This window comes from Anthonomus grandis, chromosome 10, assembly GCF_022605725.1.
Source record: "Anthonomus grandis grandis chromosome 10, icAntGran1.3, whole genome shotgun sequence".
Classification (NCBI taxonomy): domain Eukaryota; kingdom Metazoa; phylum Arthropoda; class Insecta; order Coleoptera; family Curculionidae; genus Anthonomus; species Anthonomus grandis.
In genome coordinates this window covers 29,724,730-29,744,217 of record NC_065555.1, presented here as the reverse complement: position 1 = coordinate 29,744,217, position 19,488 = coordinate 29,724,730, and the positions used below count along the sequence as shown (strand labels likewise).

The following is a 19,488-nucleotide window of genomic DNA, read 5'->3' as shown; positions in this document are numbered from 1 at the left end:
TAAAAACGTATTCAGCGACCTCAAAAACCTATGAAATGATACCAAACACATTAACATTTGGAGATGTTGACAAATGTTACTTTTTTTGCCGCCATTTTGAAAAATGGTGCTGTAATTCGTCTGCCGGTGAATGTTTGTGTATTTAGACATTAGCATTGCCTTACGAAGATACAAATAAAGCGATAACCACTTTAAAACACGCCTTTTTAGATGTATTTACGTATTTCAATATTTTACTTTTTAAAATAAACCCCCTCCACCCCCAAACCAAAATCCTAAGGGATGAAAACTTAAGAACTATGGGTCAAATTAATCTATTAGGTTCATGTTACGCCTGTGCAAAGTGGCTTGCTTGTATCACAAAGTGCGTCTTTTTCTTGTTATTTGGCTTGTACCGCTAGCACTACTTGACTTTTTCTCTCACCATGGTATCCCTAAACAAATAATGGTTGACAATGGGACAAATAATAAAAATAGTAAGCGTTATTAAATTCTCAAAAAATTTTCTCAAAGGAATTTAATTACTTTCATCTCTATTCAATTCCAATAAAAAAGCAGAGCATACTTAAGGTAATAATTCCAAAAAATAAATATTTAATTAAAAATAAGTTGCATTTCGTATACCGAGCAATGAACGAAGTAGTTGGAAAGCCTTTCTTCTGTGATAAAATGGAACTACAAGTAGTATATCTAAGTAATCCCTGTGTAGTACAGTTACTCGAAGGTCAGAACCAATCATCTACTTGTCAACGAGTTGAAGTAGGAATCTCTAAACTTATTTTATATTAATTGGACGACTCCAATAAGTATGTTGCAGTTTTTATTGAAAAAACTCTCCACTTGAAATGTAACGAGTAAGAAGAATTCGTGAAATTACAAGATGTATATACACTCGCCGGCACAAAATTCCGCCACCCTGAAATATTGGCCAAGTCTGATGTTTTATAAATTTTTAATTTTTAATCAGATTCTCACGATTTTGCCATCATTTAGATACATTTGTTGTGATTTTTTAAAATCATTTTGTAAAGTAGCATTTTTCGATTAGGCTATATTATACAGGAGTAAAACAAACTGTTGTTTTTTCTCGTAATTTCAAAAGACCCTGTAGGAAAATTAAGATAGATAATTCTGTTTACATACTATTCCTTGTAATCTTTGATGTATTTTAAATATTTCGATTTTTGATTTTTTCCATTATTTCTGATGCGAGCTGCAAATTTTTTATTAAAACGCTGATTTGAAGCGTATTTTTATTAGGAGAAACAAACACTAGGTATATCATAAAGTTATTAAAAAAAAACAATTTTAATAGCGTGTATTTCCTCCTCTCGCACCAATAACAGCTTGCAGTCTTCGCGGCATCGAATGAATAAGGTTCCTTATTCTTTCTTGAGGAATAGCTTCATATTCTTCGATCAGCGCTAGTCGTAAGTCTTGCAAGGTTTGTCGTTGTACAGGACGACGACGAACGGCCCTTTAAAGTTGATCCCAAAGATGTTCTATTGGGTTAAGATCCGGGCTACATGCGGGCCATTCCAATCTTGGGAGTCCAACTTCATCCAGATATTCGCTCACTATATGTGCAACGTGAGGTCTAGCATTATCATGCATTAATATTGGTTCCCAATGAATGGAGCAAATGGGACAACAACTTCTTGAAGGATTTCCTTAATGTAACGGTGGGCGGTTAGAGCTACATTTTCAATAAATACAAGATTGGTGCGCGCTTCGGTAGAAATACCCGCAGTGGTGCAGTCAGCATATCTTTAATTTCTACGTCTGTATAGCCGCTCACGACCATCCGGCGTCCTTAAACAAACCCTAGATTCATCTGTGAATAGTACGTTTGCCCACTGTTCTAGAGTCCACTCAAAATGCGATCTTGCAAACCTCAGTCGGTGTTGTCGATGCCGAGGAAGTAATTGTGGACATCTTGCTGGCCTTCGTGAATAAAGTCCAGCTTCTGCTAATCTTCTACATATCGTTCTTTCACTTACACTTACTCCATGAAGTATTTGCAAGTCATTTTTTAGATACACAGCAGTAGATCTTCGATCTCCTAAAGAACTAATGGTGACAAAGTGATCATCAGCTGCAGTGGTCATTCTCCTTCTGTCAGAGCCTTGTCGTCAAGTAAAAATTCCCGTCTGTAAATATCTATTCCAGGCATCTTGAACTGTAGACCGCGGAAATCTCAGAGTACGGGCGATATAACTTTTGCTACGGCCATCCTCTATTAACGCAACAATTCTACCCACGTCTGCTGGAGTTAAAACCATATTGACACACAACAAATTATAATAGTGACACTGTCAAACTTTATGTCACATTAATTGCGTCTTTAGCCAACGTCGATAATTTTTAACCGAAAACTTGACATTAATTATCTAAAAATAAGCTTCAAATCAGCGTTTTAATAAAAAGTTTGCAGCTCGCAGCAGAAATGATATAATGGAATGAATCAAAAATCGAAATATTAAGAATACATCAAAGATTACAAGGAATAGTATGTAAATAGAATTATCTACCTTAATTTTCCTAGAGGGTCTTTTGAAATTACGAGAAAAAACAACAGCTTGTTTTACTCCTGTATAATATAGCCTAATCGAAAAATGCTACTTTACAAAATTATTTTAAAAAATCACAATAAATGTATCTAAAAACTGATGGCAAAATCGTGAGAATCTGATTAAAAATTAAAAATTTATAAAACATCAAACTTGGCCAATATTTCAGGGTGGCGGAATTTTGTGCCGGCGAGTATATTTTTGATTCTGCTATTGTTCTGCAGTGTATTTACAGAGAAGGTGCTTCAGTTAAAGTATCTTTAAATTATACTAATCTGAATGATGTGGCTTGAGAGTGCCTGGATTTGCAAGTATAGGCATAAATCTCATGTAACAAAGCTCATTCTCAAATCTTGGTGTATCTGATAAGCTCATTCTAAAATACAAGAAGAATAATTAATCAACTGCTCATATAATTTGCTCTCCTGGAAAAAAAATACAAATAAAATGAACGACTTGCTACACATTTTAAAAAATACATTAGTAATTTTTTTTGGAAATAAATGTGTTGCAGTGTAAATTAATCGGTTTAAATAGCCTTTAATTTGATTTTTTTTTCGGAAAATGTTTTTGCTGTTGCCGTCATGATGAGTCGCTGGGAAAATATCAGACAAGACGGCGACGCAATATAAAGAAGCTGCCAATCTGGACCCCGAACATTTGCTTATAAATTGCCACAAATACGAAATAATAACGCAGGGATTGTCCGAACTTGAGCTACTGTATCATTACGACACATGGCTGTTCTCGGCAAATTAGCGGTTCCCGCGAACATTTTCAAAACGTTTTACCATAATTTGGGACTGGCGATGCTCGAAATGCGAATTCTCAAATTTAAATTAGAGTGCAAATCACAAAACTTAGATTTTGAATAGGGCGATCGGGTTTCATTTTTGTTTTGCATATTTTTACATAAATGCGGCTCATTTGATTTTAGTAGACTAACTTTTAGACGCATTTGTATAGTATATGGTATTAACTAAATTCCATGTTTTAGCTAACAATTTGCAACGGGTTATTATCTGACCAAGACCGAAAAGGTTTGAATTGTTTGAATTGTTTGTCGTCTACGATAAACGTGTCTAATATTTGATAGACTTTTTTTAGGTTGTTTTATATTTTTATTGTAATGCTTGAATAATTTCGAATTTCATGATCAACTGACTTTTAAAGCTATATCGCGATTAAGATATATATTAAGATTTTGGAAGGCTGCCATTTTGCTATGGGTGGAAGTAGTGACACAATATTCTACGAACATAAAGCATTACTTGGGGGCTTTCAAACGATGTGTCGCATGACCTCTCTTCCTATTCAATTTTATTTTTTTGCAAAATGAGCTAGGGACCAAAAAGTAGTATTTAGGTTTCTTATGATGTGTGTCAAATTTCAAATTTTTATATAAACGCATTTAAAAGAAAGAAGGGGGGGAGGCAATTAAGAGCCGCACTGTATATATATGAGAACATACATATGTGTCTGTTGGTTTATATTACTGTGGCTGTGAGTACCCGTTTAGTAACTAAATCAAGAAGATAAATTATAAATTAGCTTGGTCTATTCACATCCTTTAGTTCGTAGCGAGTATGATCATACCTGCTTCACAAGTTGACCGAATAAATTAGTCTACACTAAACAAAGCAGAAGTGTGGACATACACTAAAAAAAGGGTATTAATTTAATAAATATTTAAAAATAAACACTATTTATTGGGAAATGTGTTTGTAGTTAGATAGTCAACAGTATTGATTTCTCTTGTTGTGTGTTCCAATCATTATACGGCAATACGTCAAAATCGGTACATTAAATAACGCAGTGGTGAACATGTAAAAGGGTCCAAAGTTTAACTCAACCACCAGGCAAGCGACTTACATTAGGAATTTATCTTAAATCCAAAAATGCAAAAGTGTTATCCAAAGGCTAAACCGGAGTCCAGTAACTCCATCAAATCCAAGAAATTAAGCCAAACAAACAAACGAAAAACCAAAACTAGAAACTGAAAGAAATAGCCTCTATTAAAATAGGATCAAGTAGTAATCTTAGGTCTTACCTCATGTTTTTGGTAAACCAATAAGATTTACCAAAAACGTGCCACTAAGGGATATGACGTAATGGGTTTGATCTAAAATAAATCCTTGGAGGTTGTTATAAAATCTTCATCCGAGTGAAATTACGGTTCCAAACAAGAATACAACTATACCAAAATTTCAAATATAATTGAACCACTTTTATCCCCTATAAAGGGTTAAATTTCCAAAAATTCTAAAGACACATGCAGTTACAATTACAACCTCCAATGAACTGCAAACGTTCTAGAATCTTTTTGACCCATGACAGTAATATGAAAAATAGCGTAGCAGCGATGTCCACAATCGGCCTTAGGTTGAGACCGATCTGTCACTTCGACCGCCAATACAAAATGAAACACTGACCATGGGTGTCTATTTTACATAATAAATCCTTTTGTGAAAGACCACGGTTTCCAGGTGGAAAATAAGAAATAGAAATACTTGGCTGGAAATAAAAGAGCACAGCCTAAATGATGGTAAATTGTAATCATGGTAATGCTCCCTAAACCTAACTTAAAGTTCTACTTTTAGCTAGTTTTTAAGGACTCAAGAGATCAACAAATATTTACAATAATAAAAATTATCTTCTAGATTATCTCTCAGACAAGAAATGTTCAAAGAGCCGGATGAGAAAATCAATCATTAATCATCAGACCTAAAGAAGTAAAGAAAACGACGGACAAGGCACACAAAAGTATATGCAAGAAACATCACCGGAGCAGGATGTCGCAATTTTGGTCTATTTCTGATTACTACCTAAGCAACACACGACAGTTAAATAAACGTTTATTTTTGGTTTACACACGGTCTACATTTTTAGTTGAACTTCAACTATAAATATTGAATGAAATATTCGCGTAATATACGTTGAGGAATTTATCATCAACGTATATCACGCGATTAAATATATTAATTTATCTAATTCACATTTAACAAAAAGGTTTATTACATGTTAATAATATACAATTATGATTTCATAAAAGTTTAAAGATGGTATATTGTATACTATTTAGAGACATTTACGAAACGCGTTTATTAAAAAAATATATTTCCAATAACAAACCGTTGGATATTTAGTTATAAAAAACCAATATAACCCAAACAAAAATAAATTTTATAAACGAAGAACAGGATTTTTAGCACTTTACTCGAAAACTTTGAGGTTACGTGAGAAAAGTGTAGATACAATTTGTTTTTTTATAGGCAAAAATAAAAAAAAAATAGTTTTTCATTAAAACTACCCTTATCCCCCTACCCATCCCACACAGCTTACCAGTGAGAAATTTTTCTGCAAAATCACTGTTTTTCGGAACCTTTAATTGTCTAAAATACCTCTTAGAATGCATCAAAAACTAATGCACTAAACATATGACAATTTCTTTGTATACTTCCACTCAATTGAAGTACAATTATATACATATTTAATGAATGGGTTTAAATAGAGTGGTGTGTACTTAATGTTTTTTCTGCGATAATTTGGTGAAAGTACCGGGACGTGTAACGTTCAGTCCTCCCTTCGACCCAATTAAATTATTATAAGAAATTATTTTTCGACGTACAAAAAAAAATAATTTTTACCAATGGCGTCCATAAGGGGTTAATAAAAAAAGTATATTACTGCGTTTTTCTAAAATCAATTTTATTTTAGAAATCTTTGTTTAGTTTTGAGCATATTTGTATTCTTCAGATTTTTTTTTATTTGTATATCTTATTTAGTATTATTACTGTGTTTCATATAAGTTAATGCATTTTCTACTTTTTTCTAGGTTTCCCCGTGTGTGATATTCCATTATTAACACTATAAGATACACACGTGTATGAAAAGTAAATCGTATGCTACACAGTGGCATATAATATGTGATATATGAATGAAAATAATTATAATATTGCCAAGAGTTTAATAAATGTATTATATTGCAAGCAATTACTTTACAATTTTAATCTACCCTGATTTTACTAGGAAGGGATTTTATTTTTTTAATGGAGATTGATATATTGTATTTTTAACTAGTCTAATAAGACTTATGTGTTTGCCTTTGCAGATTATTTTTCCTCTCTGTCAAGATTGCTATATCATCAGCATAGTACATCATGCTGATGTTTAGCCTGTATCCTATTTTCTATTCGTGTATAACTCCCACTGATTTTTTAAGGACATCAAGGGTCTTGCAGAACTGACTCAATTTCTAATCAGGCTGTTGACTAATAATGGTCGTGCACACCTTCGTAATAATTTTTTCCAAAAAACTTCGAACCGATTACTTTTCCCTCTAGTTACACTACAGCTAATTAGCTACGTTAGTGAATCTTAGAATTTTTATTTAGCTTTAGAATATCCAATACTCGCAGTACCAAATGAATAGGTAGCCACACATACTGTTTTAATTCTTCTGACAAATATTTGTAAAATAAATTAACATTTTTATCGGTGTATTACAAGGACTTACAACACATGTTACTTACGAGGGATATACATTTATTATCAGTTCATAATTAACAAACATCTGCAGTATTTTATAAAACTGTTCCATAGGTGCCACCGAACACACATGGCGTTCAGCAAAGACACGCAAAATGACAGATTCTAAGGTATTTTTAATAAAATATTCCGCCAATTAAATTTCACGCCAATTAAAAATATACATTGCAATAATTAGCGCAATTTTTATTAATTCGAGATTAGCGAATCGGCAGATGTATTATTGCGTCGTGTCGCCACTGTCCTTGCACCTGATATTTTTTTTTAATCCGGCCGTTCGTATGCCATACCCCAACCAAAGATTCGCCGACTTTTTATGACAATATCAAATTAAAACCTGTCATTTCGAGACATTTAATCGGAAGTAGAGCAAATTATATATCCATGTACGCCGATTTTTCGATAAAATTAATAATCCCCTCGAAAAGTGCAGTTTTTAAGTTCGCGATCAATAAATCGATAAGCTCGGAATAAATTTCGCTTTTTGGGTACATCTATAAGTAATAATTATATGATATAATATAACAAGGTGTTCGCGTCTCGTTAATTGGGGTAAAAAACCATCTGCGCTTTTTCCGCTTTTCAAAAAACACTCGCTAATAATAATTACTATATTTATTGGGCAATTAAATAAATTCATAAAATTTTGTAAAATAGTTGGACGTTAAGATACACCTATTTATTTAATTTAAAGAGCTATAGTATTTTCATGAGGTTTCCGTCAAAGATTTTAGGTTTACGAAGTAAAATACTTAAATTGCTGAGAACATTATACAGACATATTACAAGTTAGAAGTAAATTAAAATATAACACAGATCTACTTTTTTCATCTGCTTTCCTGAAGTTATAAATTATAGTTTGCAATTTTGCAACAACCATTCAAAAGTATTTCTTATTCTCAGCACTAATTGGCGTAAATAATTACTATTTTAATTATCAATATCATTTTAATTACTGATATTTCTTTGTTTATGAAGCTTCTTTCTGTTCCAAATGCATTTATTTGCCGGCTAGAGGGTTGCATTTTGCAGAGTAAATTTTGTTAAATTATAGGCCTTGTGATGGCATGTTTGTATTTTTTATGTTGATTTATTTGATACTCAAGTTGAAAAGTAATTAATTTTTTACACGTGCAGTTGTTTAACATAAATCTTAGTACAAATGGGCAGAAATACTTCTTGCAACTTTTAACTATTTTTCTATATAATTTATAAAGATTAATTCTTAATTTTATTGTTTTTCTATATTTATTTGTAATTAATATCTTTTGCTTCATTTTGTTTTATTTTTTTAATGTACACTACTACGTTTAAAAAGACAGTACTCGTTAACCTAACTTAGGATGGAGAATTGTGCAATCGATCGATTTAATATATACTGACTTCTCAAAGGCGTTCGACAGTGTGAATCATATATTAAAAATGTGCAAGCTGAAGTAGTATGGCTTACATGTATTCTGCGTACTAATATGCATTTACGAGTTAATTTAAAATGGTAATAGCTTCTTTTAAATTACGGAATTTTACATCATTCTGAATGTATACATTTTTTAATGATAAAATGATACACTGATGGGACTAGCAGTGCAACTAATCCGTAAAAACCACCAGTAATCCATGAAAAATTTAACATACAGTCCTTTGATAATAACAGTACCAAGAAGTTATACAAATCACTGTTAAAAGGAAGAACAACATGGAGATACAATCGATACGTCTTGGTCCAAAATCAAAATGAATAGCATAACAGCAATAGAAGACGCAAAGACAACAACCAATAGTTTACTCCAGAAATAGAAATGTTTGCTTCAAAAAAAAGATAAACAAAGTCAGCAGTAGGTAAAAAAAGAGTCACTGACATAAAACAAATCAAAAAAGACTATTGGGAAAAGTTCTTCGCCGCCATATGACATGACATGTACGAAGGACAACGCAGAATATGAAACCTCATTAGATCGCAAAAGAAACCAGTTAACGAATAAATCGCAGTCAATATTATCTTTAAGAAAGAGAGAGAGAGCCTGTACAACAACATCGACAACTACATTATAAATAAAACAGAGATCAAAGCAACAATCAACAATTTGAAGAACAGAAAGTCACCAGGCCTCGGTAAAATAACAAACGAAACACCTAAAGATAGAACTATCACACCTTTACAGTTTAATTATGTTCATAAAAAAGTACCCCAGGCATGGAGATCTAGTATTACAATTTCTATCTACAAGAAGGGACAAAAGAAAGACCCAAGGAATTATCGAGACATAAGCATTCTCAACCCCCTCATGAAGCTTCTCACCAAAGTAATAACCCAAGATTTATCAAGTACATACGGTTAACGTAACATAAGTTTACCAATAGTGCAGTGCTTGGTGTGATACAATTATCACGCGATAGTCGATACTATGTATATACAGCTTAAGATAGCGACTTGGCAACGTTATTACGTCGTTTGGGGTATATATTACACCGCCCAACAGCATGTATGTTGCATGGAATATTTTTATGATTCTAGGCTTATTTTTAATGCTGATATTAAATAATGTCATCAGTTTATATGTGTCAGCTCTAGTTTTTAAGTTAAAAGGAGGGAGTATTTTTTGGGAATTAAAAATACACTCAACGTACAAACATTTTTAATTACAAGAACTATACACTCAGGAAGTTTCTTTTATATGATTTTCTACTAGTTTTGAATGAACTGCTACTCTGAATACTCCAGCAAAAATCGGCCAACATATGTGCATCCCAGCGACCCTGAAATCGTTCCTCCATGGTTCGAAGATCTTGGTGGAATCGTTCACCCTGTTCTTCACTCATGTCACCGAGATTTTCAGGAAAATGGTGTAAATGGCTGTGTAGGAAGTGCACTTTGATGCTCATGTTACATCCAAGTCATTGGAAGTGTGACAACATCTCTTCGACGTGCGCAATGTAATCATCACCCTTCCTATTACCTAAGAAATTTTGGATAACCCAAACAAAGGAATCCCATGCATTCTTCTCAATTTCTGACATTGAGCTTGTGAAATTAGGATCGTTTACCAACTTGCGAATTTGTAGACCATCAAATATACCTGCCTTGAGTTCTTCTGAACTTAGACTTGGAAATTTCCTTGAAATATATTTGAAACATTCAACATCTTTATTTAATGCCTTAACATATTGCTTCATTAAACCTAGTTTAATGTGCAGGGGTGGCAATATGATACGATCTCGTGGCACTAGAGGTTCATTTATAATATTAAGACTACCTGGAAGTGGTGCTTCCCTAGAGGGCCATTCTTTTTTTGACCAATGTTCTGATTTTGCTCTACTATCCCATAAACACATAAAACAAGTATAGTCGCTTCGCTCCTATACTTTTGGTCCGTGGGGACCAGTTTGGAACCTTTAGGTCTTGTCTGTGAATGGCTATAAAGGAATTCTTAAAAAAAAACTAAAATTGTCAGGTGTACCAACGTTTATATGTCAAGGAAAGAGATGACCAGTGGTTGGGGTATCATGCTTCAAAGAACCATAATTTGTTATATAGTCGCGTTGTGTGTCAATATACTGTCTTATATCTCAAATATCTGTCAAAGTATATTAATTGTATCCTAAATAAAGCCTGAATACCAGATTCGAACAGAATCGGACCAATAGCAAAAAAGTTACGGTAGTCACGTGATCTAGGCTGAAACTCAAATGTCAGTTATCTGTAATAATTTATTAGTTGTATCCTAAATAAACCATAAATACCAAATTCAGAGAGAAGTTCCCATAAGGGTCTATTTATTGAAATAGAACAAACGGGATTTTACGTCGATTTGTTTTAATTTTTCTCTTTATTTTGAAAAGTAATAGTAATAAAATATCAAAAGAATTGACAGGAGGAGAATAAGAAATAAAAGAAACCATCAACGAATTGAATCGAAGCTATAGAAGCCGAGATATTAGTAAAAATGTGGGAAAAACAAAAGAAAACTGGTTTTTTCCCACGGTATCATTTTTTTTCTTAAAATAATTATTGACAAATTTTAGTTTTAGCCCTAAACTGGCAATTTTCACTAAAAAAACTCAAGAAAAAAAAAATTTTTTTTGTCGAAAATCGAAAGGGGTATAGCCATGAAAAATTTCGAAAAAATGGTTTTTATTTTTTTCTAAATAAACTATAACTCTCACAACTTTTTGTCTTAAACAAAAGTTTTTGGGAATATTACGAGGTATCCGAATGTTAAAACGAATTGATTCTAGCTATCACAGAATCGGAGAAAATTGTAAAAAACTATTAATCATAAATATCGGAATATCAAGAGCCCTATGGAAAAACTTTAATTTTTTATTATTCTATCGTGTACTACTTCAGGATACCTTTCAAAAAGGTTATTATCGATTTGACTCTAAAATGAACAGAAAACCTATTTATTTGCATTTATCGATTTTCAAACAAAATCCGGCCCAAAATGAAAATTTTTCAGAACATGCTCCAAATTCAAAATTTCTTTTTTCTGGCTAAAGACCATTCAAAAAGTAATGAAAAAGCTTAATGACAAAATTTTTCAAATCTGTAATAATGCTACAATATTATGAAAGAAGATAAATTCCCTTTAAAGCCTATGTATTCGAAGCGATGATTTTTTAATTTTTTTTTAAGGCAAATTTAAGAAATAATTTAATTAATTAAGATAAAAGGAATAGGGTAATACAAAATACTATCTATAAATATATACATATCATCTAATAGCAAATTTCGATCGAATAGGAAATGTTGATAGTCACGTGACCCTAGAACTTAATATTTTAAAATTTTGTAAAAAATCAACAATTGCATCCTAAATAAACCCCAAATTCCAAATTTGAACCCAATTGGATCAATAGCAAAAAAGTTATGGAAGTCACGTGACTTAAAAAATTCAACATGTCAAATTTCTGTCAAAATTTATTACTTGCATCCTATATAAAGCCCAAATACAAAATTTGAACCCAATCGGAACAATAGCAAAAGAATTATGAAAGTCACGTGACTTTAAAATATAATTTGTCAATTATCTGTTAAAATTTATTAATTGCATCCTAAATAAAACCCAAATACCAAATTTCAGTCAAATCGGACAAATAGGAAAAAAGTTAAGGTAGTCACGTGACCTTAAAACATATATTAATAATAAACTAAATAGTAAAAACTCACCTAATATCTAAAGTTTTATTTTAAATTAAATAGATCATTACGACTGACCCGTGTATATATTCGAATAATTTTAATAAAATAATCGGGCAAATTTCATTTCGTCTCACCCCGGTATAAAACCACTGACTTTTCAAAAAAACGGCATTTTTCGAAGACGTCAAAATGTTTGCCGAATTTTCCTGGCCGCAATACACAATTTCCCCAATTGATATGCACAGATTCGGAAAGCCCATTCATTTTCTGATTCGGTGCTTCCTTTCCCTGATCGTTTCCGGTTCATTTTCATTCATAATTTTACAAAAAACCAAACCAAGTCCCGGCCACCTGTCACGAGCAAAAAATTTGTATCCACCATGCGTCAAAGTATTGTTCCCACTAGCCATTTCTTTAGAGTTTAGGTTGACACCGAATTGCTCAGAACCTGTTAACGTTGGAGGATTGTTATTTTACATAAATAATGGGGTTATTAAAGTATTTAATCCCTGAGAATACAAATGGTCCAGGTGCCACCACTAAAAAGTTATTAAATAAAATGTGATTTTCAGGTCGGACCTTCATGGGTAAAGTTCATTATTGCTTGCCCTGTATGGTTTCCAAAAATTTCGGTTATATGGCATATAAAAGGTAAAGGATGAAGTTATTTTTTGAAAAAAAAATTTTTCCCAAAATAAGTATCGTTTGGCGGGAAATTCCAAAAAACTGAAAATGCCAGAACTCGTAAAATAAATTTTTTACAAAAAAAAGCTCCAAGTATGTTAAATCTCTTATAAAATAAAGTCTTTTCGCCGAAACATTTTTTTATAAAAATTTTTTTTTAGCCTCTGGAGAAGTTTGAATTTTTTTTTAGTCACTTTTGTTCGCTTATTACAACTCACCCTGTATACCGATCTGGCCCAAAAAGTATACAGTTCTTAAGCCCCCACCGACCCTTATGTCCTAAAAATTTAAAGTCTTTTAAAGGCTTTTTGTTTGTGTTCTCGCGTCTGAAAGGAATTTGACCCGTTTTTTTACGAATTTTTGACTTTGAGACAGTACCGCTCCGTTTGGTGGTACCGGAAAAAAAAATCGTTTACGGATCCATCATTCCCAATGTATTGAGAGACCCTATGCCAAATTTCATCGTTTCGCTAACCATACAGCCAAAGATATGAATTTTTATTTCCAAAAAAACACAATTTTTCGGGCCTGACCTCGCGTGCATAATATAGTCTGCGACTATATTATGCACTGAACGGAACAGACTCTTCAATGAGATACTAGGACGCGAACTGGAAAACTGTCCAACGGAGGCAAAAGACAATGTAGAGCTCGAAGTGCTGACAGAGTCAGTCACTGAGGCTATTAAAATTGCTTTTGAAAACTCATGTCCACTAAGCAAACCGCGTCAAGCAGGGAACACCCCATGGTGGAACCAAGAATTGGGCGAGCTAAGGAAGACAGTAAGAAAGCTTTTTAACAGAGCCAAAAGAACTGGCGAGTGGAATCTATACAGACAACACTTAACCAGGTACAATGATGCTATAAAAAGAGCAAAGAAAGAAGGGTGGAGGAAGCTATGCCGGGACCTAACAGAGACACCAGCATATGCTAGACTCCACAAGGCAATATCCAAAGGGCCACGACAAACCCTAGGCTCTTGTCTAAAACCCGATGGAGAATATACGACAACCGAGGAAGAAACGCTTGGCTTAATGCTGAACACGCACTTTCCGGGATCGAAAATTCTCCACCAACCAGAACATACCCAGGACCCAACTCCTATCACTCCGAACAGGGGCAAAAGGGAACACTGGGAACTAGCGAAAAAGGTAGTAACCTACGAGAAGGTTAAATGGGCGATAAATTCCTTCAAACCATTTAAATCTCCCGGAATGGATGGCATAATGCCAGTCATGCTACAGCGGGGTAGCGAACTGCTGCTGCCTGCACTATGTAAAATAATGCGGGCAAGTCTAGCCACGGCGCATATACCAGAGAGTTGGAGGGAAGCAAAAGTAGTATTTCTACCAAAGACGGGACGCGACTCCTATGCGAAACCTAAATCCTTCCGACCAATCTGCCTTACATCATTCCTCCTAAAAACAGAGGAAAAGCTTATAGAAAGGCATATCAGGGACAATGTATTACGGGTCAACCCTCTACATCGACACCAGTATGCCTACCAAACAGGTAAATCTTGTGAATCAGCGATTCACGAGATAACCCAGAGGGTCGAACAATCTCTGAACAACAAAGAGATCGCCCTAGGAGCTTTCTTAGATATTGAGGGAGCATTCGACAATACGTCATATGACTCAATCAACCGTGCGATAGCAGCACGAGGAATACATCCCATGATTGGCGGCTGGATAACCCAAATGCTAAATCATAGGAAAGTAGCAGCAAATCTCAACAGCACAACGGTTAAGGCCAAAGTGTGCAGGGGAACACCGCAAGGGGGCGTACTGTCACCGCTGCTGTGGAACCTTGTATCGGACAGCTTGCTGATACGACTGGAGAGGCAGCTTATCCTTGCTATAGGATATGCTGACGATATAGTCATCCTTACACGAGGGGGTAGTCAGGCTTATGTATTCGAAAAAATGCAAAGAGCCGTGACTACTGTCGAGCACTGGTGTGAGGAAGAACAACTAAGGGTAAACCCCACAAAAACTACTCTGGTTTCCTTTACCAAAAGAAGGAAACTAGAGCCCATTAGAAACATAAAATTTTATGGAGAAAATCTGCGACTTGAAGACGAGGTCAAATATCTAGGTATAACCCTGGATAAAAAACTCAGCTTCAAGAAACATGTAATCCAAGCTACAAATAAAGCCACGAAAACTCTTATGTACTGCAAGAGAATGTTCAATAGATCATGGGGACTGTCACCAAAAATGGTACATTGGATGTACACGACAATGGTTAGACCCATCATTACATACGCAGCACCTATATGGTGGCATGCGGCAGAAAAGAGGACTGTAATACAGATACTCAACAAAACACAACGAATAGCATGTCTGGGCATAACAGGAGCGATGTCAACAACGCCGACTGCTGCCCTAGAGAACCTGATAGGACTAAGCCCGCTACACTTAGTGGTACGGGCTGAAGCTATAACGGGGGCGAAAAGACTGCTGTCAAATGGCGCAACAATCCTATCGAAAGATGGGCACAATGCCCTATTTGACAAAATACAGGACCTTGGGCGCCTGGCCCTAAGAACAGACAGAACCAAGGTCACATACCTAGACAAACCTTTTATCATCAAAGAAAAAAGGGGACCACTGGACGCAGAAGCGAACAGGCTCAGGCAAAGAGGTTACTCAGTATGGCACACGGCAACCAAACGATCCAAGATCGGGGTAGCTGTGGGCATGGTGGAGGACGAACAACAGGGCAGACAACTTATGCTAAACCTGGGCCTCGAAACAACAAATTTACAGGCAAGCATAATAGGAATTCAAACCTGTGTCCAACTGATGAGAGAAGGGCTGCCAAGAGGCAAAACCTTCGCAATTTTCACAGGAGACCAGGCTGCGACACTTGCACTACAACAGTTAGAGACTAAGTCAAGGACTGTGCAAAGCTGCTTGCAAAGCTGCTGGGAGGATCTCAGGAACCTCGCCGAAGCGCAAAATAGGCCAGAGATAATCCTAGCAGAGAATATGGGCAACAATAAGGCTGCAAGAAGGGCTAACCAACTTGCAACCCAGGGAGCCAGCAACAGCCTGGTAGGCCCTGAACCAACATGTTATGTCAGCGATAAGACCTGGAAGAGGGAAATCGGCAACTGGCTAACAAACCAGAACAAATTCTACTGGGAGCAGCTGCCAAAGATGGGACAATCCAAACAACTTATAGGCAGCCCACCCTTCAAGAAGGGTGAGAACATACTGGGCCTCTCCAGACAACAACTGCGAAAGGTCGCAGGGCTACTTACAGGCCATGCATCCAGCAGGAAACACCTGCATACGCTAGGGAAATCAGTTACCTCGCTATGTAGGGGATGCAATGAGGAGGACGAAACAACTCTTCACATACTGTGCTTCTGTGAAGCATTTAATCAAACCAGGGCAACATTCCTGGGGGAAGAGAAACCCGCACCAGAGGGTATAAGAAATCTACCACTGGGCACAATCCTGGACTTCCTTGAAGCTACAGAATTGAACCTATGGGACTAAACATATGGGACACAATAGGACTGCTTCTTAGCAGACCGCAGTGTAGGGAGCCACAAAGCACCACCCAGCGGTGGAGTTTTAGTGGGTATAGGACGAGACAGACTCGACACTGAGTCCCACACTACTGGGGGCGGCGCCGCGTAACCAGTGTTCATAAAGAATTTCTCCACCGACCCAAAAAAAAAAAAAAAAAAAAAAAAAAAAAAAAAACAGGTTTACTTTCTTTTTCAAACTATTGGTCAGCGATCTGACGCCTAGTAACAACACTGTCTCGTATATAGTACAGTTAATAAGGCGGCCAATATCACGATATGTCCTATCGTTTATAGTATCTAAAATCTCTATAGCAATTAAAAAATCAAGCAACTAAATTATTACACTACAATAATATCCTAAAAAACATACCCTATAGGAATGACATACTTTTAATAAGACAATTAATATGCACAAACAGTTCTATTTACAAAAATGGTCGTTATAATAACATACAGATAAAAAAATTCTTCAAACAAAATACAAGGGATAGAAACAAATATTACTGCCCAATTGAAAAAAATGAGGAGTTGAAGAGGGATTGCACAATTATCCGGATTTAATTGTAATTTTTGCACCCTATCTATCCCGTATTTTTCTATTTATTTACATGGAGATAGTAAAACGTTTTCTTTTAAGTGTTCTGATAATGAAATGCATTGGACATCATGAAGAATTAGTATTGTAGTGCCATCTTAGCTTACCTTTCACAACAGAAGAGAGATATGAAGAAATACAATATATACAGAATAAAGAGATCAACAAAATTAGGACAAACATTTATTTGTAGGTGCAAATCTCTTGGATTATCTCAGGTCGCCGCCAGACAGTTTATTTTGGACACCTATCAAAAATTCTGCTTTTTTACTTCGTTACAACTATGTTGTTTCCTGCTATTGACATTGTTTCTCAGGTTCTTTAATAGATGATCCAAAATAAATTATTTCTGGCTGCAACTATAAACGTATATCTTACTAGATCTTCCGTCAAAGTTTATCTGGATGATCTGATCACTGTAATATTAATTTGAGTGTAACGAACTAGCAAATACAAACCTATTTTATAGAAAAAGAAACAGATGTAAGGTTTTTTCCATAAAATTTTAATACCTCCACTAAGATATTCGATATAACATACGACACGGAACAAAATTCGACATTGATGTAGATGTTTTTTGCCCGACACGATCAGACTTGTGAAAGGAGGAGAAAAATATTCTATGAATATTAAATTTTGAATTCTATTTACCCATTTGAACACAACAATTAATTTAATTAATTTAGTTTGCTTTAACTGGTACTAATTTGACTAGACTTTTTCGGCTCCAGACACCTTAACCCGTAATTTAAAGCATGACTATTAGATGGCACTACGGTATAAAAATAGAAATTAAACACATTGTATGCTTGAATGGTTAACCTTTTTAGAACCAGTGATCTTAATCCATTGATATTGTAATTGTAGAAATATATATTAAATTAGATCTAACTTAAGCAAGACACGATGGTTAAATAAACGTTTATTTTTGGTTTACGCCAGATGTACATTTTTAGTTGAACTTCAATTATAAATATGAGATAAAATATCCGCATGATATACATATATTATTCACCTTTAATAAGAAGGTTTATTATTGTTAATAATATACAATTATTAATTCATAAAAGTTAAACGTTTAGATACACTATATTTTATACTATATAAAGATGTTTATAAAATGCGTTTAATTAAATAATTTTTTTTTAAATAACTTTGCAACCAATGGAAATATTTTTTTTGACTTTGCAGATGTGTTTTATGCATCAGATGGCGTTTTTTTCGACAAAAAAAAATTTTACCAATGGCATTCATAAGAGATTTGTGGTAAATATTATTTAATAAAAAAAGTGCACCACTGCATGTTTCTAAATTTTTCTAATTTCTGACTTTTGAACAAATTTGTATTTTTGAGTTTTTTATTTGTATATCTTATTTGATATAATTATTGTTTCATACACGTTAATGCATTTCCTATTTTTTTCTAGATTTCTTTGAGTATGATATTCTAATATTATACTATAAGATATATACGTGTATGAAAAGTATATCGTATCTGATACAGTATTTAGGGTGTAATGATTAAATTTAAACTAGCTATGTTAATCTCTTGTTAATTTTTTTAAATGCCGTAAATTTTCTACCTGATCTAAACAGAATCGTATATGATATACATAAATTCTACAGTTAAATAAATATACCGGTTGGGTTTTTTCACGTTTTACTCGAAAACCTTAAGATTATATAAAATCCTCATCCATTTTTTCCTTAAGATTATGTGAGAAAAGTATAGATACAAAAACTATGGATTTTTTTATCACAATGCCAACATTTTCTCCCTTTTGTAAGCAAACTCGTATGATATACGTATATTATATACAGTTTATAAATATACCAAAGTCACAAATTTTCCAAAAAATCGTTGAATAAATGCATGATAATAATATATGATGTGTTGCTTGGGAAGTTTAGTAAAAAGTATTACACTCCATATCAGTCTATATAAGAACTTCATGTCATATGACTCAAATCTAATCATTTAACATAAATTACTAACCAGACCATAATTGGAAAAAGAACAAAAATTGTTTTAGTTTTTGCTTAAAAGAACTAAATATAGAGTCAAACAAATTTATTAGTTCTAGCAGGCTACTAGCGCTGTGAACCAATCGTGTAGTTCGTGTGGTTCATTCATGCTGTATGTGGTGAAAGAGTATTACAAAAACTTTTCGAGCTGCTTAATATAACAACTGCAAGATAGGGACCAAATAGTTAACCTATACTCCAAAATTGGTTAAACAAGGGAGCAATAAAGTATTCTGAAAGTAAACATAGGCCCTCTGAATGAATTCAAGTACCTTTATTGAAATTTATTTAAAAAAGAAAATTTGTCAATAAAATTGTTCTGTTTTTTAAGGCCTGCTGTTGCTCTAACAAGACGAGATATCTATAAAACCCAGGTTAA

General features: G+C 34.2%; 1 protein-coding gene across 1 annotated transcript in view; it reads left to right on the top strand.

Annotated features, from left to right (window-relative positions):
* LOC126741745 (aryl hydrocarbon receptor protein 1) overlaps positions 1 to 19,488 on the top strand; it is a 417,955-nt gene that overhangs the window by 55,465 nt on the left and 343,002 nt on the right. The window lies entirely within an intron of this gene.